This window comes from Bufo gargarizans, chromosome 1 (genome assembly GCF_014858855.1).
Source record: "Bufo gargarizans isolate SCDJY-AF-19 chromosome 1, ASM1485885v1, whole genome shotgun sequence".
Classification (NCBI taxonomy): Eukaryota; Metazoa; Chordata; class Amphibia; order Anura; family Bufonidae; genus Bufo; species Bufo gargarizans.
In genome coordinates, this window is record NC_058080.1 from 274057399 (window position 1) to 274080310 (window position 22912).

Below are 22912 nucleotides of genomic sequence, written 5' to 3' on the forward strand. Positions count from 1 at the left end.
CTATACACCACCACAATGGATTTAAAATGAAACAAACAAGATGTGCTTTAACTGCAGACTGTCAGCTTTATTTTGAGGGTATTTACATTCAAATCAGGTGAACGGTGTAGGAATTACAACAGTTTGCATATGCGCCTCCCACTTGTTAAGGGACCAAAAGTAATGGAACAATTGGATTCTCAGCTGTTCCATGGCCAGGTGTGTGTTATTCCCTCATTATCCCAATTACAATGAGCAGATAAAAGGTCCAGAGTTCATTTCAAGTGTGCTATTTGCATTTGGAATCTGTTGCGGTCAACTCTCAAGATGAGATCCAAAGAGCTGTCACTATCAGTGAAGCAAGCCATTATTAGGCTGAAAAAACGAAACAAACCCATCAGAGAGATAGCAAAAATATTAGGCGTGGCTAAAACAACTGTTTGGAAAATTCTTAAAAAGAAGGAACGCACCGGTGAGCTCAGCAACACCAATAGACCCGGGAGACAGCGGAAAACAACTGTGGTGGATGACCGAAGAATTCTTTCCCTGGTGAAGAAAACACCCTTCACAACAGTTGGCCAGATCAAGAACACTCTCCAGGAGGTAGGTGTATGTGTGTCAAAGTCAACAATCAAGAGAAGACTTCACCAGAGTGAATACAGAGGGTTCACCACAAGATCTAAACCATTGGCGAGCCTCAAAAACAGGAAGGCCAGATTAGAGTTTGCCAAACGACATCTAAAAAAGCCTTCACAGTTCTGGAACAATATCCTATGGACAGCTGAGGCCAAGATCAACTTGTACCAGAGTGATGGGAAGAGAAGAGTATGGAGAAGGAAAGGAACTGCTCATGATCCTAAGCATACCACCTCTTCGGTGAAGCATGGTGGTGGTAGTGTCATGGCGTGGGCATGTATGGCTGCCAATGGAACTGGTTCTCTTGTATTAATTGATGATGTGAATGCTGAGAAAAGCAGCAGGATGAATTCTGAAGTGTTTCGGGAAATAGTATCTGCTCATATTCAGCCAAAGGCTTCAGAAGTCATTGGAGGGTGCTTCACAGTGCAGATGGATAATGACCCAAAGCATACTGCAAAAGCAACTAAAGAGTTTTTTTAAGGGAAAGAAGTGGAATGTTATGCAATGGCCAAGTCAATCACCTGACCTGAATCCGATTGAGCATGCATTTCACTTGCTGAAGACAAAACTGAAGGGAAAATGCCCCAAGAAAAAGCAGGAACTGAAGACAGTTGCAGTAGAGGCCTGGCAGAGCATCACCAGGGATGAAACCTAACGTCTGGTAATGTCTATGCGTTCCAAACTTCAGGCTGTAATTGACTAGCAAAAGGATTTGCAACCAAGTATTAAAAAGTGAAAGTTTGATTTATGATTATTATTCTGTCCCATTACTATTGGCCCCTTAACAAGTGGGAGGCACATATGCAAACTGTTGTAATTCCTACACCGTTCATCTGATTTGGATGTAAATACCCTCAAATTAAAGCTGACAGTCTGCAGTTAAAGCACATCTTGGTCGTTTCATTAAAAATCCATTGTGGTGGTGTATAGAGCCAGAAATGTTAGAATTGTGTTGATGTCCCAATATTTTTGGACCTGACCATATATAAAGCTGAGTGTATGTGTGTATGTCTGTTAAAGGAATCTGCACCGTCGCATTTACAATTATACAGGTACATCAGGTGTCCTGGAAGGTTTTAGACCGGGTTTCAGCTCTTTAGGACTTACCGTTCCTGAGATATTCCCAAAAAATGCATTAATCAATAGAAGCCTGCAGGTCTTTCTCTTCATATCCCAACTGCCATACACACGGTCACATGACCTTAATCAGCCAATAGAAGCTCGCAGGCCCTTAGTCTCCACATACACACAGTTTTACACCAGGTTTCCATAACAACCCAGCCATTTTTCTTCACTGCTGCAGGTCAGCTTTAAAGGGGCAGGGCGCTGTGGATGACACTGTTAAGGGAGCAGAGGGCTGTGGAGGTCACAGTTAAGGGGGCAGGTAGGGTGGCTGTTCAGGCCACCCTCAAAAGACAGACCCAAAAAACCTGCCCCCAGGTCTCGCTAAGCCACGCCCCTACCCAGTTAGGCCATGCTCCAACTCCGCAGCCAATGGGGATTAAAAGGATTGGGAGGGTGACTTTGTCCCTGCAGCTCACGCTCAGACAGCACAGTGCTGCTGAATGAGAGTGAGCTGCTCAAAAGGACATCTCTTTGTCTATCCAGACCCTGTGCCAGACATAGTAGTGTTGAAGAGCAGAATACTGCCCGCTACTTGTTCCCTACAAGAAAGAGCAATGTTCTTTTACCCGAGTGTGGCCCCTCAACCTCTGGGCCACATAGTAACTACTGCCAAAGTTACACACATGGATCATTTTGCATTTGCACATACATAGGCAATTTTGTTATGTAACAAGATGGTTATTAGCTCATTATCAAAATACAAAAGGTTTTGATTCAGCTGTCTAGATCTTAGTACTAGTATTTTAATTTTTTAAGGACAGAGGGTCATTCCTTCATAAAAAAAAAAAAAAAAGAACTATAATACAGAGAAAATGGACTGTCCAGCAAAAATGTACATTAAACTTTCCAGACTAAGGCTAGTTTCACACTAGCAGCAGGGGAGTTCGGCAGGCTTCCGACGGGTGAACAGCCTGTCGGATCCATCCTACGGCTAGTTCACGTGTGCTTCCGCTTCGTCCCCATTGACTATAATGGGGCGGCGGTGGAGTTCCAGCGGCAGCATAGCAAGAGGCAGCCGGAATAAAAGTACTACATGTCGTACTTTTAGTCTGGCTGCCTCTCGCTGTGCACTGCCGTGCTGCCACCAGAACTTCACCCCCCTCCCCCATTAAAGTCAATGGGGACGGAGCGGCAGTCCAGGGGCACACGTGAACTAGCGGCAGGACGGATCTGACAGGCTGTTCACCCGCTGGAACAGCCTGCCGGACTCCCCTGCCGCTAATGTGAACGTACCATAAGGCAAGACTAGGTACTTTATGTAAATTGAAATTCTAATTTTACATTAAAGGAATTTGCAGCATTATGTACAATTGTGCATTGTATTATTTATAACCCAAAAGGAAAAGCGACACTTTAAGAAATAAATTTATATAATAACTTTCAGAACTTTTCTTTTATCTCCTTGTTTTCTTGGTTTAATCGGTTTGAAACAGCAGCTAATGCTGTGATTTAGCTTTAAGACAAAATAATGGAGGGACGCAGAACTAATTTGTTTTCCCTTGTTTGTGAATCTTAAATATGACATGTCTACAGTATGAATATTTTTTACTTAATTTTTACTACAATTTATATTATGTCTTTAATTTTAAGGTTTCTAAAAACACTGAAAAAAAAGCGAAAGATGGCTTCCCAAAAAAATAAAGAGTTCGATAGATAACAGATATGAGGGACTTAACCCTATTACCAGATACAACAGATCAAATCATTCAACAAGTGGAGAGGTAAACTCAGGGGCGTAGCTAGAAATGACTGGGCCCCATAGCAAAAAGTGTTGCCTAAGTGAGAAATTCCAAACAGGCTAACTCTTTATCATCAAATTTGGTGGATACAATAAAACTAACAGGATTAGAACCCAATGGTATCTCTCACTGAGTAAGGGGGGGGGGGGGGCGTCTGATTGTGGGGTGTCCTTGAACATTTTATGTAAATAGAGCTTTCTGGTTGCTTTTAATAAATCTATTTCAAATGTGACAGGATCAAACAGCTCAGTCAGGCTGTATCCGAGTTCTTCGACTGAGGACCTGGGTGCAGCCCGGAGGCAAGACATGACCTGTGAGATTTATCACCAAGTTCTCATTGGGCGGCAAGAGGGTAATTATCTCCTCCAGGACACTTGTTTATTTTCCCTCTCCGATTTGCTGATCCCTTTTCGTCTTGGTTTTTTTGCAGCCCCTTCTAACCCTTTTCCTAAAGGGCCACTCATCTCTCCCATGACGTCAGTGTCTGCTTGGTTGGGTTCATCCGACACACTTGAATCCGAATCCGTCGTCCAAAAAACGCTGTTTTGGCGGCGGTTCGTTTTTCTTTTTTGTTGTCTAGATTCACCTGCCAAAGTTCCAGTCAAAGATGTGCCCGGATTCATAATCTTGTTTAGCTCACAAATTTATCTCTTTTTCTCTCCTTCACTTCAGCCTTGTCGAACTTGTCGAACTTGTCAAATAATTCTAGTTGACTATCGGACATTCTTGAATCTAATTCAGCTCTTGCTTTAGTGAGTTCCTCTTTTATTCTGTCATATTCTTTAATGTCCCTTTGTAATACCACTTTGAATATTTGCAAAGAGAAGTTGGCATGTAACTGTTGCCACTCTTTTAAGAACGTTTCATCATGTTCATACTGTGCAGGATACTTATATATTCCTAATCCTCTCGGCACCCTTTCACTTTCTTTATAGGACTTCAGCGAGTTCACCGTCCAAAACAGGCGCACCTCTTTATCGGCTAATTGCGTACAACTCTCCCCAGTCAAGATCCTGCGTAGGCGCGATGTAACCACGGCCGGGCGCAAGCGCAGAAGATTAGACGAGGACGATGCCAAGAGGATTCAATTGCCCATGCGCAGGATCTTGACTGGGGAGAGTTGTAGCCGCCGCTTAGCGAAGTGAATATTGATGAGCTGGGCCGGGCTTCAGAACAGCAGTTGGGAGCGGCTGGCTAGGCGCAATTTGAGATTAAACACCGCCCCTTGGGCAGATTGGTGACGAGACAGGCAGGTTATAAAACTTTATTTTTCGGTATTTATAAGGTGGACAGGGGGGATACTTAGATGCTTTTAATAGACTGTATAAGACCTGTAATGTCATATATAACTAAATATGCTGATTTGGCCTGTCAGTGTCCCTTTAATCACGAACACTATCGATGGTATTAGGAATGTTCATGCAAGCAACTTGGATTCTATATTCTTCACAGGCTTGGAAACAGTAGCCGTCTCTCTGCGGGAGGGGGGGGGGGATAGACATTGCCTCCTCCTGCAGAGAGAAGCGAGGTGGATTTTACGGACCCAAGCACTGGGAGAGCTTGGTTTAAATGATAGAAACGATTTGAGCGCATTCCGCTAGATGTCCGAATATATATACATGTTATGTACTGTTGCCGCCTTTGTTTGAATTCTGTGCATGTCTCTATTTGTTGTTTGTAATGACCCTTTATGTAGGCACGCTTTGTTGTCTGTTTTCATGGCAACGCGCAGTGCCGGTGCTTAAAAGGGCGGCGCAAATACACGCGCTGACATACATCCTGATAAAGCGTATGTAGCGCGAAATGGCTGTCGCTGTTTGGTGCGTGCGAGATTGTCTGTCTGCCCCATGCCATGATTTTTACTCTGAATTAAAGCATCGAGTTCAATACTACACACTGGTGAGTGCCGCTGACTATTTTCTCCTTCGATACTATTTACTTTAACACTAGCGTTTTCAATTCCGCTATTGAGATCCTTCATAGGATCTCAATAACGGAAGAAAACGCTTCAGTTTTGTCCCCATACATTATCAATGGGGACAAAACTGAACTGAACGAAACGGAATGCATTCCATTCCGTTTGGTTGCGCTCCCATCGTGGACAGAATAATGCTGCAAGCAGCGTTTTTTCTGTCCGCGATGTTGTGTGGAGCAAGATGGATCTGTTCTGACACACAATGTAAGTCAATGGGGACGGATCCATTTTCTCTGGCACAATAGAAAACGGATCCGTCTCCCATTGACTTTCAATGGTGTTCATGATGGATCCGTCATGGCTATATAAGACATAATACAACCGGATCCGTTCATGACGGATGCATGCGGTTGTATTATTGTAATGGAAGTGCTTTTGCAGATCCATGACGGATCCGCAAAAAACGCTAGTGTGAAAGCAGCCATAGAGTGTAACTTATGTGTTGTCTAATGCAAGGAGTCTCGTCAGCCTGATATGACGAGTGGTAGCAGCTAAAATCGCTGACAGAGGAAGGCCTAGTGTGACCCTGCAAGCTGACATCCTGAGTTTAAGTTTTAACAGGTGCGAATTGGTGGGAAGCAGTGGGATAAATTCATTTTTATTAGAACATTTAGGGGCACATTTATTAATGCATAAAATGTCGAGCTTAATAAAGACCCATAGCTGGTGGATTGATCTGCTCAAGTTATGAAGAGGCACAGGCCTCTCCAAAACTTTGGCGCATCCAGCACCAGTTCTAAATGTAAGCCAGCTTCCTTACATTAAGACGCTGGTCACAATCGTTTTGTTCTTTCAGTAACTGATGGTATAGTCAATGATCCCTCCCAAGATGGCCCCATAGTGCCCCCTCTCCTATGGTAAATGCCCCCATAATGCTCCCCCCTCCCATGGTAGTTGTCCCCATAGTGTCCCTCCCCCTTCCTGGTCCCCATAGTGCACCAGTAAATACCCCCACATCATGGTGTAAAATAAAAAATAATAAATGCAGATACTTACTACAACGATGCAATAGATGTCTCTTCTGGCCTCTTTCCTGAGCTGTACGCTGCATGGCTCAAGTGGCACAATGATGATTACATCATCACGCTGCCTGTGCCGACCTCTGATTGGGCTTGGAGCCTACTAGGGTTAATGGCGGGGCAGTGAGACATCACTTCCATGCCCCTGCCGCAGTACCTAATTGTATTGCCGTCCTATACATGTATTGCTGGCAATACATATTCAGCGATTCAGCGGTGCACCACTGGAAAGGGGGTCTCACAGGGCCTTCCTAGCTTGCGATCACTGCAACCCCTATAGCTATGCCAGTGTTCACCAATACCAGAAGTCTAACAAGCAAAATAGAGGAGCTTGAGTTCATTGTTCTGGAGAAACATATAGTTGTAGCTGGTGTGGCTGAGAAATGGCTGGACTCTTCACATGACTGGGGTGTTAATGTTTATAGTTTTACACTCTTTAGAAAGACAAATACAGCAGGAGATGGAGCATGTCTGTATATCAGAAGTGATATGAAAGCAAGTGTAAAAGAGGCAATTGATGATGAAGATGGTGAGGATATTGAAACCTTATGAGTAGTAAACCCTACGGGATATTGAAACCTTATGGGTAGAATTTCAAAGGGAAATAAACAATAAAAAAATAATATTTGGTGTGATCTTTAGACCTCCTTACATAACTGACTGGCGGAGACAGCGGTGATAATGGTTGATTTTAACTTCACAGATATTGATTGGAGTCATGGTTCTGCTTCACCTGCAAATGGGAGAAAATTGCTGCAGAGCCACTTTATCGGCCAGTTTGTAGAAAATCCTACTAGTAACAATGGAAAGCTTGTTGGGAATGTCACTGTTCGTGAAATGCTTGGCAATAGTGATCACCATATAACTATATCCTCCTGAACTTTAAAAAACGAACTATGGCTAGGAGGGCAAAACAAGTCAATTTCTCAAGGTTTCAGTACTTTAAAGGGAACCTTTCACCGGGATTTTGGGTATAGAGCTGAGGACATAGGTTGCTAGATCACCGCTAGCACATCCGCAATACCCAGTCCCCTTAGCTCTGTGTGCTTTTATTGTGTAAAAAAACGATTTGATACATATGCAAATTATCCTGAGTTGAGTCAGAGCTTGAAAATATGACTCTTCTCTGGTCACACAAGTAAGATATGACTCTTTTATGTTAATTTGCATATATATCAAATAATTTTTTTTTACACAATAAAAGCACACAGAGCAATGGGACTGGGTATTGCGGATGTGCTAGCGGCCATACACAAAATCCCGGTGAGAGGTTCCCTTTAAGCAGCTATACTGAATACTACAGATGATAAGTGGGAGACCTTTAAATGTACCTTGGGTAATTACAGTATACTGCAACTGTATTATTTTCCGACAGGTAACAAGCATAAATGGCTAAAATTAAATCCCACATGCCTTACAACTAATGTAAAAAAGGACAATAAATGACAAAAAAGGCATTTGAAAAATACAAATCCCAGGGGTCAGTAGATGTTAAAAACATACAAAGGGCTCATTAAAATCTGTAAAAAATAATAATAATAAAAAAATAATAAAAAATATTTATAAAATGCTAATTGAATGACGAAAGTGTCCAAAGAGATCAAAAGAAATCCCCAAACATTATTTAAATATACAGTATAAATGCTAAAATAACAAGATCAGGGCAGGAAGGTTCCTTAAATAATGGTATGTTGGTCACTAAAGATCAGGAAAAGGCAGGATTAATCGCATTGTTTCTATTTTTGCAGATGACATCAAGCTATGTAGTAATGTGCAGTCTATAGAAGATGTCCATAAACTAAAAGCTGCCTTGTCTTAATAAATGTGCCACATAGTGTTTAAATGCTTTGTACAATGTCTTGTATGACCCTATAGGGGCACAAAGTGTAAAATGAAAAAAGGAAAACAATTAAAACAAATTCCAGCATATGCCACACAGCAGCTTATATTTTTTGAAGTACTAAGTAGAAGCATGGACAGAGAGGAGGCTGTGGACAGGCTCGGACTGGCCCACAGGGGTATAGGTGTAAATGCCCTGGTGGGCCCCTAAGCAAGGTGGGCCCCTAGTCTCCCACCCCCTGCACAAGTGGCATCATAACACAGAGTTACTGTACTACATACATATATTCAATGTACAGCACCTCAACAAGCCTATGTTCATATACATTTCTTGACAGATTATTAAAGAAACTCCCCAGTTTATTATTATAGACACGATCAGAGCTGAGATGACTTCTAGGTATAGAGGAAAGCTGCCAGTGCACTCTTCTCCCCAGGACCTACCTTCTCTATCCAGGGATCCCCATATTCAATCATCTGGTAGCATCTTGCTGCTGTGTGAGCAGGTAATATTTGAATGTATCTGTACAGTAGGCCCCTAAAATAAATTCTACTGGTGGGCCCTAGGCACCCCAGTCCAACACTGTCTGTGGATATAATGTTCTTTGGCTTTACAAATGTTTACTGTCCCTCACAGACACTTAAATGGATTTCCCACTGTTTTTTAAAAAAAATACTCAGATATTTGGAGGACTTTCTCCATTTCTGTAGGCGGGCAACAGCTCATCAAGCACCTCCAGCTCCAAGGGAGCACTGCAATTAGTTAGTGTTTACTCCTTCCTCCACTGCATAGAAGATAGTCTCTCACATACAGTATAGGGAGATACATAAGGTATGTGATACCCCACAGTTTCCTTCTTCACTGTCTAGTGAGAAATATAGCAATATATTTCTATCAATTTAGAATTAAGTATAAAAGAATGAAAGGTGCCTGGGCTACTTCACTATGTGATCACTATACCAGAACTGAGCAGAGGGAATAGGAAAGCTACTGAGCGTGTTAGTCCATCTCTGAATGCAGACAGGGGTGCACCTAGCCTTTCTGCTGCCTGAGGCGAAAACTGAAACAGTGCCCCCCCCCATGCCAATTCTTAACCTAACCCCTTTGCCACAATGAAATCGTTCATCGCCCATGGCGCTTCTGCTGCCCCCCTCTCGCCCCTACCTGGTGCTGCCTGAGGGGGTGTTACCAGAGATGAATGTATGTAAAAAAAAAAAAAAAAAAAAAAAAAGAATTTAAAAAAAATATTTTATTTTGTGTAGGCATGTAGCAATAATGCTTCATTGCATGGTAATACTTTTCTTACCATAACCTCTTTAGGGCACTGATGAGCAAAGTCCATGCTTGTGATTAGATTCCATTACAAATACATAATTGCATCATAGTAGCTTTGCAATATTAACTAGGGAAGTGAACTGTTCCTTGGAGAGCTCATTTGTTTCCATCTTGTGGCTATCTACTGAATTTGCTACAATAAAGCTAATAATAAAAGAACAGAAACACTCCCATGAATCAGATACATTCCAACAAAAAAAGATAAAATAGAATAAAATAGAAAAGGATAACCCCCCTGTAATATGTAGGTATTAGTTCTGTGACAATTCACACTGTAATCACCTGATAGGGAGAGAGAAGAATGTAAACTGTTTAAAACAATATGAAGAGTATAGAAAAGGAGAACAATCATGTGCTATTTAGCTGCCAATATAGATGCACTATTAGTCCACATGAAATCTGTCTGTAATGGGTTCTGTCCTGTATAGTCACCATGTGGTATTTATAATATAACCATCAGTTCAATATATAACACTGCAGGATGGGTTCTTAATGTTGTTTGTGGAGCCGATATAATATCACCACAGAGTGGCAGCAAAGACCAGAACTGAGAACGTAGTAACCACGTAGAAAGTCCGTGCTCAGTTCTGGTCTTTGCTGCCACTCTGTGGTGATATTATATCGGCTCCACAAACAACATTAAGAACCCATCCTGCAGTGTTATATATTGAACTGATGGTTATATTATAAATACCACATGGTGACTATACAGGACAGAACCCATTACAGACAGATTTCATGTGGACTAATAGTGCATCTATATTGGCAGCTAAATAGCACATGATTGTTCTCCTTTTCTATACTCTTCATACTGTTTTAAACAGTTTACATTCTTCTCTCTCCCTATCAAGTGATTACAGTGTGAATTGGCACAGAACTAATACCTACATATTACAGGGGGGTTATCCTTTTCTATTGTATCCTATTTTATCTTATTTTATTGTAATGTATCTGATTCATGGGTGTGTTTCTGTACTTTTATTATTGATATTAAATTAGTTATATATTTAACCCTCTGCGTGACCTCAGATTTAGAGTGCAGGTCTCTATATCAATACTTTCTTTACAATTTTTCTGATTAGGTGGATCAGATACGACTTAGAGCACCTTACTCCAGTCACTAAACAGGTGAGACACTATAGATTTTTTGCAAATAAAGCTAATAGTGTCTAATGTGAGCACTGTAAAGTATTTATCTTAGGAAGACAGAAAACTTTGCAATGTGTCATGTTTATTTTTCACCTTTCTAACACAGCCTATTTTTGCAAATCTGACGTGTCAATTTATGACTTTGAATACTATGACTTATCCAAGTGATTCTGAGAACATTTTCTCATCACACATGTACTTCATGTTAGTGGTCAGTTTGAGTCCATATGTTTTACCTTTACTTAGAAAATAAAATATATTTTTTTTTAGAAAATTTGGAAACATTTGCTGTTTTTTATATTAGAATTTCTCTGCTTTTAAGGCAAATAGTGACACCTCACAAAATAGTTAATAATTAATATTAATCATTTGTCTACTTTATTATGGCATCATTTTGTAAATGTCACTTTATTAGGACATTAGAAGGCTTAGAATTTTAGAAGCAAATTTTCAAATTTGCTACAAAAATTCCAAAACCAACTTTTTTAAGGACCAATTCATTCATTCAAATAAAAATTTTGGGCAGATTTTCCATTTTAAGCCATTTTACATGTAACATAGCAATAGTTAACAGCAAACCTCAATATTTATTCCCCTGATTCTGCAGTTTAGGAAACACCCCATAAGTGGTTATAAACTGCTGCATAACCACATAAAGGGAAGGAGAGACAGATGATTTTTGGAGGGCAGATTTTGTTGGGTTTTTGGTTCTCTGAGGCACCCCTACAGTGGAAACCGACCAAAAAGTCATTCCATTTTGGAAACTACAACCCCCTAAGGCCTCTTTCACACTTGCGTTGTCCGGATCCGGCGTGTACTCCACTTGCCGGAATTACACGCCGGATCCGGAAAAACGCAAGTGTACTGAAAGCATTTGAAGACGGATCCGTCTTCAAAATGCTTTCAGTGTTACTATGGCACCCAGGACGCTATTAAAGTCCTGGGTGCCATAGTAGTAGTGGGGAGCGAGGGAGCAGCATACTTACAGTCCGTGCGGCTCCCGGGGCGCTCCAGAATGACGTCAGAGCGCCCCATGCGCATGGATCATGTGATCCATGCGATCACGTCATCCATGCGCCTGGGGCGCCCTGACGTCACTCTGGAGCGCCCCGGGAGCCGCACGGACGGTAAGTATGCTGCTCCCCGCTCCCCACTACAGTTTACCATGGCTGCCAGGACTTTAGCGTCCCGGCAGCCATGGTAACCATTGAGAAAAAGCTAAACGTCGCATCCGGCAATGCGCCGAAACGACGTTTAGCTTAAGGCCGGATCCGGATCAATGCCTTTCAATGGGCATTCATTCCGGATCCGGCCTTGCGGCAAGTGTTCCGGATTTTTGGCCAGAGCAAAAAGCGCAGCATGCTGCGCTATTTGCTGCGGCCAAAAAACGTTCCGTTCCGGAACTGAAGACATCCTGATGCATCCTGAAGGACGGACTGTCCATTCAGAATGCATTAGGAAAATCCTGATCAGTATTCTTCCGGCATAGAGCCCCGACGACGGAACTCTATGCCGGAAGACTATAACGCAGGTGTGAAAGGGCCCTAAAGGAGAACTTTGACCCAATAGGTGTTTCATAGAATTTAGAAACACCTGGTCGTAAAAATAAAAAATTACATTTTATTACAATAAAATGTCAAAATGTTGCTTAAGGCCTAAATTCATTTTCAAACGGGTTAACATGAAAAAATTCACCCCAAAGTTTGTTGTGCTTGTAAAGTGCTGTATGGACACACAGTCCGATTCAGAATGGAAGGAGCACCAGATGGTGGTTTTTGGAGAGAAGATGGAATGGTTTTGGGCACTATCTCACATTTGAAGAGACCCTGAAGTACCCGTACAGTGGAAACCTCCAAAAAGTCACCCTATTTTGGAAACTTTATCCCCCAAGAAATTATTCAAGCAGTGTAGTGGGTATTATGACCCACAGTTGTTTCATAGGAACACTTTTCATAGAATTTAGAAACACTTGCCTGTGAAAATGAAAAATTAGATTTTTAACAATAAAATGCTGTTTGTGGTCCAAATGTTACATTTTCACAAAAAGTAACAGGAAGAAAAATGACCCCATAATTTGTTATTGCCATAAACTGCTGTATGGGCACACAACAGGGGTGCCATATGGATTTTGGAAGGCAGATTTAGCTGAAATTGTTTTCAGGTGCTATGTCACATTTGAAGAAAGACTAAATTACCCCTACAATGGAAACCCCATGAAGTGACCCCATTTTGGAAACTACATCCCTCAAGGAATTTTTCAAGGGTTGTAGTGAGCATTCTGATTCCACAGGTGTTTTCCAAAAATGAATGTGTAGTGCATGGTGAAAAGTGAATATGTAAGCTGTGCAGAGTATATAAGAGTGTAATTAAGTGGTAAAATTACAAGGGAGTGTGCAATACCCCAGATAGGGTATCTGCAATTGTTTATTACATATTGTTATGTTATGTGCCTGCGGTATGCTTCAAGAATGATAAAGGTTAGTTGGCATTAGGAATGCAACTTACCATTCCATTCCTCCCCTCTTGGTAGAAGTGCTAATTCCTGCCAAGAGGAGGAGTTCTATAGAGTTTTAGAGATAGCTGAGCGAGCCTGGATTGAGGGAGCATGAACATCTGTTCCCGCTCCAAGGGCCCTGGGACTATTAAACTGCTCATCTGAGGACCACTACTCCAGGGAGTCTGCATGGTCTCAGGCCACCAGATGAACTGCAAGCATTTAGTAAATAAAAATGTTTGTTGTTTTTCTATGTCTGCCTGATCTTTTCACACCACCTTTTCACTGCATCAGACCTCAGGGAGAAAATGCCTAAGGGAGTACAATGTGACACATTTTATTTGGGCCACCACTACTCCCATCCGTTGCACTGGTTCCTCAGGTGCTTGCTCCCAGTTTTTTTAGTGCAGGTTTCACAGTGATAAGTGGTGTCCCTTTGGTATCCCTCTTTAGGAACACACTCTCCATCTTTTTTTAGCCCATTCCTATGTTGCTGTTTGGCAGAACTTCACCAGGAAAGTGTTGTCCTGCTACAAAATGGTCACTGTCACTTCTAGAAGTAAAATGTAATCAGTAATGGATGGTACTAATTAGCTCTCAGCAGGTGCAGGAAACACGCAAGGAGATGCTGCATGCATGCGTGCAAAAACTGTAGTATAAAAATTTACTAAAGTAACAAAAATCTGAACACTAGCTACAAATTAACATCTCTGTTTATCTACATTTCTAAAACCCCTAACTACTATTTCTTGCTGTTTACAAAAAAAGACCAAGCCATTAACCTCTTAAGGACATAGGGCATACAGGTACGCCCTTGTGTCCTGGTACTTAAGGACACAGGGCATACATGTACGCCCTGTGTATTTTTGATCACTGCTGTGCGGCTGGCAGTGATCGGAACCCGGTGCCTGCTCAAATCATTGAGCAGGCACCTAGGCTAAATGCGCGGGGGGGTCCCCAAAAAAGGTAATAAAAGTGATCACAAAAGTCGCATATACGCCAAAATTGTAACAATCAAACTGTCATCTCATCCTGCAAAAATGATACCCTACCCAAGATAATCACCCAAAAACTGAAAAAACTATGGCTCTTAGACTATGGAAACACTAAAACATGATTTTTGTTTTTGTTTCAAAAATGAAATCATTGTGTAAAACTGACATAAATAAAAAAGTATACATATTAGGTATCGCCGCGTTCGTATCGACCGGCTCTATAAAGATATCACATGACCTAACCCCTCAGGTTACCACTGTAAAAAAAAAAAAAAACTGTGTAAAAAAAGCCATTTTTTGTCATCTTACGTCACAAAAAGTGTAATAGCAAGCAATCAAAACCGTCATCTCATCCTGCAAAAAATGAGACCCTACTTAAAACTAATCACCCAAAAACTGAAAAAACTATGGCTCTTAGACTATGGAGACACTAAAACTTTTTTTTTCCGATTGCCGATTTTCTCAATCAAAAAAATAATGACTGGAGATCACAAATTCTCGAATTCGTGAATATATGACGAATAGAGTTGAGCGAACACCTGGATGTTCGGGTTCGAGAAGTTCGGCCGAACTTCCCGAAAATGTCCGGGTTCGGGATCCGAACCCGATCCGAACTTCGTCCCGAACCCGAACCCCATTGAAGTCAATGGGGACCCGAACTTTTCGGCACTAAAATGGCTGTAAAACAGCCCAGGAAAGGGCTAGAGGGCTGCAAGGCAGCAACATGTAGGTAAATCCCCTGCAAACAAATGTGGATAGGGAAATTAATTAAAATAAAAATTAAATAAATAAAAATTAACCAAAATCAATTGGAGAGAGGTCCCATAGCAGAGAATCTGGCTTCCCGTCACCCACCACTGGAACAGTCCATTCTCAGATATTTAGGCCCCGGCACCCAGGCAGAGGAGAGAGGTCCCGTAACAGACAATCTGGCTTCATGTCAGCAGAGAATTAGTCTGCATGTCATAGCAGAGAATGAGGCTTCACGTCAACCACCAATTCAACAGTCCATTGTCAGATATTTAGGCCCAGCACCCAGGCAGAGGAGAGAGGTCCCGTAACAGAGGATCTGGCTTCATGTCAGCAGAGAATCAGTCTTCATATCATAGCAGAGAATCAGGCTTCACGTCACCCACCACTGCAACAGTCCATTTTCATAAATTTAGGCCCAGCACCCAGGCAGAGGAGAGAGGTCCCGTAACAGACAATCTGGCTTCATGTCAGCAGAGAATTAGTCTGCATGTCATAGCAGAGAATGAGGCTTCACATCAGCCACCACTGCAACAGTCCATTGGCATATATTTAGGCCCAGCACACAGGCAGAGGAGAGAGGTCCCGTAACAGACAATCTGGCTTCATGTCAGCAGAGAATCAGTCTTCATGTCATAGCAGAGAATCAGGCTTCACGTCACCCACCACTGCAACAGTCCATTTTCATAAATTTAGGCCCAGCACCCAGGCAGAGGAGAGAGGTCCCGTAACAGACAATCTGGCTTCATGTCAGCAGAGAATTAGTCTGCATGTCATAGCAGAGAATGAGGCTTCACATCAGCCACCACTGCAACAGTCCATTGGCATATATTTAGGCCCAGCACACAGGCAGAGGAGAGAGGTCCCGTAACAGAGGATCTGGCTTCATGTCAGCAGAGAATCAGTCTGCATGTCATAGCAGAAAATCAGGCATCACGTCACCCAGCACTGTAAGAGTCTATTTTCATAAATTTAGGCCCAGCACCCAGGCAGAGGAGAGAGGTCCCGTAACAGACAATCTGGCTTCATGTCAGCAGAGAATTAGTCTGCATGTCATAGCAGAGAATGAGGCTTCACGTCAGCCACCACTGCAACAGTCCATTGGCATATATTTAGGCCCAGCACACAGGCAGAGGAGAGAGGTCCCGTAACAGAGGATCTGGCTTCATGTCAGCAGAGAATCAGTCTGCATGTCATAGCAGAAAATCAGGCTTCACGTCAGCCACCACTGTAAGAGTCCATTTTCATAAATTTAGGCCCAGCACCCAGGCAGAGGAGAGAGGTCCCGTAACAGACAATCTGGCTTCATGTCAGCAGAGAATTAGTCTGCATGTCATAGCAGAGAATGAGGCTTCACGTCAGCCACCAATGCAACAGTCCATTGTCAGATATTTAGGCCCAGCACCCAGGCAGAGGAGAGAGGTCCCGTAACAGAGGATCTGGCTTCATGTCAGCAGAGAATCAGTCTTCGTATCATAGCAGAGAATCAGGCTTCACGTCACCCACCACTGCAACAGTCCATTTTCATAAATTTAGGCCCAGCACCCAGGCAGAGGAGAGAGGTCCCGTAACAGACAATCTGGCTTCATGTCAGCAGAGAATCAGTTTTCATGCCATAGCAGAGAATCAGGCTTCACGTCACCCACCACTGCAACAGTCCATTTTCATAAATTTAGGCCCAGCACCCAGGCAGAGGAGAGAGGTCCCGTAACAGACAATCTGGCTTCATGTCAGCAGAGAATTAGTCTGCATGTCATAGCAGAGAATGAGGCTTCACATCAGCCACCACTGCAACAGTCCATTGGCATATATTTAGGCCCAGCACCCAGGCAGAGGAGAGAGGTCCCGTAACAGAGGATCTGTCTTCATGTCAGCAGAGAATTAGTCTGTATGTCATAGCAGAGAATCAGGCTTCACGTCACCCAACATTGGAACAGTCTATTGGCATATATTTAGGCCCCGGCACCCAGACAGAGGAGAGGTTCATTCAACTTTGGGTAGCCTCGCAATATAATGGTAAAATGAAAATAAAAATAGGATTGAATGAGGAAGTGCCCTGGAGTCCAATAATATATGGTTAAGGGGAGGTAGTTAATGTCTAATCTGGACAAGGGACGGACAGGTCCTGTGGGATCCATGCCTGGTTCATTTTTATGAACGTCAGCTTGTCCACATTGGCTGTAGACAGGCGGCTGCGTTTGTCTGTAATGACGCCCCCTGCCGTGCTGAATACACGTTCAGACAAAACGCTGGCCGCCGGGCAGGCCAGCACCTCCAAGGCATAAAAGGCTAGCTCTGGCCACGTGGACAATTTAGAGACCCAGAAGTTGAATGGGGCCGAACCATCAGTCAGTACGTGGAGGGGTGTGCACACGTACTGTTCCACCATGTTAGTGAAATGTTGCCTCCTGCTAACACGTTGCGTATCAGTTGGTGGTGCAGTTAGCTGTGGCGTGTTGACAAAAGTTTTCCACATCTCTGCCATGCTAACCCTGCCCTCAGAGGAGCTGGCCGTGACACAGCTGCGTTGGCGACCTCTTGCTCCTCCTCTGCCTTGGCCTTGGGCTTCCACTTGTTCCCCTGTGACATTTGGGAATGCTCTCAGTAGCGCGTCTACCAACGTGTGCTTGTACTCGCGCATCTTCCTATCACGCTCCAGTGCAGGAAGTAAGGTGGGCACATTGTCTTTGTAGCGTGGATCCAGCAGGGTGGCAACCCAGTAGTCCGCACAGGTTAAAATTTGGGCAACTCTGCTGTCGTTGCGCAGGCACTGCAGCATGTAGTCGCTCATGTGTGCCAGGTTGCCCAGGGGTAAGGACAAGCTGTCCTCTGTGGGAGGCGTATCGTCATCGTCCTGCCTTTCCCCCCAGCCACGCACCAGTGATGGACCCGAGCTGCGTTGGGTGCCACCCCGCTGTGACCATGCTTCATCCTCATCCTCATCCACCTCCTCCTCATCCTCGTCCTCCTCGTCCTCCAGTAGTGGGCCCTGTCTGGCCACATTTGTACCTGGCCTCTGCTGTTGCCAAAAACCTCCCTCTGAGTCACTTCGAAGAGACTGGCCTGAAAGTGCTAAAAATGACCCCTCTTCCTCCTCCTCCTCCTCCTCCTGGGCCACCTCCTCTTGCATCATCGCCCTAAGTGTTTTCTCAAGGAGACATAGAAGTGGTATTGTAACGCTGATAACGGCGTCATCGCCACTGGCCATGTTGGTGGAGTACTCGAAACAGCGCAACAGGGCACACAGGTCTCGCATGGAGGCCCAGTCATTGGTGGTGAAGTGGTGCTGTTCTGTAGTGCTAGGTTTAACGGGTACCGCGCTAATTTGTAAAGCAGTATACAGGATCAAGAACCAGAAAGCAACGTGCCAAATTCGTATGATGCACGAACAAAAAATTCCAAATCCATATACAATAATATACAGGCGGGTCTCACACTTCCATATAAACCATGCGAAGATTTTCGGCAACCTATTACTCAGCTGCGCATATATGAAGACAACTGTCTTACGTCTCCCAGTTCACATGCAAAAGAATGGATGTCCGCCTGCAATATACGGTGAAATCTCCCCTTGTGGTAACAATCACACGAAAAGCCTGATCCGAAGACAGTCCGGAATACCCTAATGAAGGACAGAAAAAGATTGTGCAATACCCTCGGGATTTAAAAGTAGGAATACTTTAATCTACTTACAAAAGGCAAGTTTTCACAAGCATATAAAATACCCGACCCGGGCACCGCAGCTGACTGTCCATTGGTCCACACCCACCAATTTGTTTCTGTCTGTTACTTTGTTTCTAGGTTCAGTTGGTGTGGATTATGGATATTTTTACTTTTAGAGACAATATTCATTTAAATGTACACGAAGTATTTAATGAGAAACCTCAGCAAGATTGTAGTAATGATATTGATGAGGTTTTTAGTACCTTAGAATTATTAATGGTCAAAGAAATTAGAACCATTTGGGATGTTATTTCACTGGAGCGGTTCCTTGTGGAAGAAAAGATCCCAGAGGGCCTCAGGTGGCAACTCCCATTGAATTCAGACATTGAAACAGAATTATATGAATGGGAGAGTTTTGTTAATTCATGTGGTTTTGGTGCTATGAGATTTATTATAGAGAGAAGGAAAAAGAAACTTTCCTCCATATGTAATAAAATAGAGGATATAAAGGTCAAACTAGCGCCTTTTAAAGAATTATCGGAATATTCTGAATTATCACAAAAATGCCAAAAAGAGGTTATGAAAGCTGAACAAGAAGTAAAAAAGAAAAAACAAAAAAAGTATTTAAAGGTTATAGAGGAGTATAAAAATAATACAGTGTACAAATGGAAACAGAAAAAGGAAGATATAGCAGTATATGTGAGTGAGCCTAAAAACAATGAGCGCACCGCACCTGATCCGGGGAGAACCACCATCTATAATCACCAGGTAAATTCCAACCCCAGATGGGGCCAGGAGCAACCTCGTGATTATAGACCTAGGTGGAATGGCCATCGTAGAAATCAGGGTTATTATAGATATAACGAGAACCATCATTATAATGCGCAAAACCATCGTGGGCATTACAATCAATATCAATATGGTTCCCGGGATTACCATAATTCAGGCAGAAACAGACAACAATACCGCCCCTATTATAATAATAGAGGGGGAGAACCTTACATACAAGAGTATAATGATTATAACCATACTAGAGGAACAGACTATAGAGAAGGGGGTAGAAATCTCCCTTCAGAAAATAGACAGGCTTATAACCATGGCCCTTTTAAAAAAACAAATGACAGTGAAGATACAATATATGTTAAAGAAATGAGGGGAAATAACACTCATGAGTAAAATTTTCCCCACAAGATGATAAAAGGGAAAACACCACAATCACCACAAAAGATGGAAGGGACACCAAGAAAGAAAAAAAGAGAGGAAGGGGAAGAAGGGGAGGAAAAAGACACAATAAGCCCAGAAGCAAAGAAAGGCAGAGGGATTCCATAGGCATATATAATTTAAGCACACATAGTTTGACTCCAGATGAACTTTCTGTGCTTAATAAGGGTCTTAAATTTGCCCCAATATATAGAGGAAATAAATTTGAAACATATTTGGATGTGCATAGATTCATAAGGAAATTAAATATATGTAAATATTTGAAAAAGAATCCAATAAAAACTTCCAATGCGCAAGATACTAAAATATACACGCATCTGCGAAATAAATCCACTTTTTTTCCCAGATAATAAGGAAAATGAGTGTATAGAAGCTTTTAAACGTGGGGTTCTCAAAGGGCTAGATCAATTAGATATAGGAGGTTTAAAAAAGAATAATTTAACTAAAAATGAAAAGGAGGCGTTAAAAACTCTGGAAAAGAACGATAAAATAATTATAAAACCAGCAGATAAAGGTGGAGGTGTAGTTGTTTTAAACCATGAGGACTACAACACGGAAATGCAGAGAATTCTTAGCGACACTACTACATATAGAAAATTGAAAAGGGATCCCATATTTGAATATAAAAAAACACTTAAAGTTTTGTTAGATAGGGGTCTAATGCAAAAAGTGCTGAAGGAGAAAGAATATCAGTATTTAAATAACCTGTACCCAAAAACTCCGACTATATATTATTTACCTAAGATTCATAAGAATGCAGAACGCCCCCCAGGGCGACCCATTGTCTCAGGGATTGACTCAATAACTAGCCGTGTATCCGAGTATATAGACATTTTTTTACAAAAATATGTGACTATTACACCATCATATCTACGGGATACAGGTGTTACAGCTGTTTTCACAAGCATATAAAATACCCGACCCGGGTTTCGCACTTAGCTTCGTCAGGGGCTGTAATCCAAATGCCGCCAAAGGTCAACACATATATAGCAGTCATTGACCCCGGAACAAGTACGGACTTCCGTTTGTCCGGCAAAATATTTAAACATATATTTTAAAAAATAAATAATAAAATTGCCAACATAAATTCTGATGACACATACATTTAGCAAGATACATTAAAATACAATAAATTACACAAAACTAAAATAGTATTAAACATAGTAGAAAAACTTGCGTTATATAATAAAACATCTAAAAATTTTTTGGATTAAACCATACAGACAGATTTTATGTCCCACTCAATATTATGTCCATTTGGCTGCAATGTATTCATATCATAAATCCATTGCGCCTCCCTTTTATTGATCTGTGTGGCAGGATTACCTCCACGCCAGTGACGTTTCACCAATTCTACACCACAAAACTTTAGACCCGTGGGGTCTTTCTGATGGAACCTCTTATAGTGTGCAGAGACACTATGAGTCTCGAGTCCTTTTTTAATATTTTTAATATGTTCGCCAACTCGAACTTTTAACTTTCTCAGTGTTCTTCCAATATACTGGAGACCACACGGGCACTCCAGTACATAAATAACTCCCATTGATTCGCATGAGATACTACCACTGATTTTTTTAGAGATAGATTTGGAGGTAGACACAATATCATCTTTTCTGATTATTTTTTTATCTTCTCTTGTGCGATTTCTGCAGCATGGACAGAAGCCGCACCAAGTGAAGCCATTGCGCAATTTCGGTGCACCAGAAGACTCTCTCACATAACTATGCACAATACGGTTTCTAACAGTGGGGGCTCTTTTAAAAATAAAGGGCGGTTTTTGGGGAATAAGTTCACCTATAACTGGATCATTTCGCAAAACCTTCCAGTTATTTTGAATTATTATTTTAATATGGGGGCAATTAATAGAATAGGTGGTTGAAAAAGCAAACTTATATTTTTCTTGAATCTGTGTTTTATCTTCCGCAGACACTTTCTTTTTAATAGTACCCAAATTTTCCAACTTAATTTCTTCCTTTTGATTCAACAGAACTTCCTTTTTATATCCCTTTTCCACAAATCTATTTACTATGATGTCACTTTGTGCCTCATAATCTTCTATACTGGTACAATTTCTTTTGATACGTTTCAATTGTCCCTTCGGCACATTACAGATCCATGGTTCATGATGGCAACTATTTCTTTCAATATAACCATTGCGGTCAGTAGGTTTAAAATAAGTGACAGTTTTTATCTTTTTTTCATCTACCCTGATCTCCAGATCTAAAAAATGTATAGTATTTTTACTAACATCGTGGGTAAAATGAATATTCCACTTATTTGCATTAATTTGAGAAATAAACCTCATTAACCCTATCTCCGTTCCATACCAAATGCCGATGCAGTCATCTATATATCTTCTCCAGAGTTGGAGGCTACCACCCTCCATCTCAACTTTAATAATCGGGTCTATATTAGACTGTTCCCAGTAAGACATGAACAGATTGGCGAAGCTGGGTGCGAATTTCGCACCCATCGCCACTCCCGACACCTGGAGAAAATAACTATCAGCATACCAAAAATAATTATGTCCGAGGCAGTACTGTATGCAATCCATAATGAAGATTTTTTGCTCATTACACATTTGAACATCTCTATTCAAATAAAATCTTATCGCCTCCATGCCTATATCATTTGGTATAATTGTGTAAAGTGAGGTGACATCTAATGTCATCAAAATAGCATTTTCGGGTAAATCATTTATTTCTCTCAAAGCCTCAAGGATATGCCCTGTATCCCGTAGATATGATGGTGTAATAGTCACATATTTTTGTAAAAAAATGTCTATATACTCGGATACACGGCTAGTTATTGAGTCAATCCCTGAGACAATGGGTCGCCCTGGGGGGCGTTCTGCATTCTTATGAATCTTAGGTAAATAATATATAGTCGGAGTTTTTGGGTACAGGTTATTTAAATACTGATATTCTTTCTCATTCAGCACTTTTTGCATTAGACCCCTATCTAACAAAACTTTAAGTGTTTTTTTATA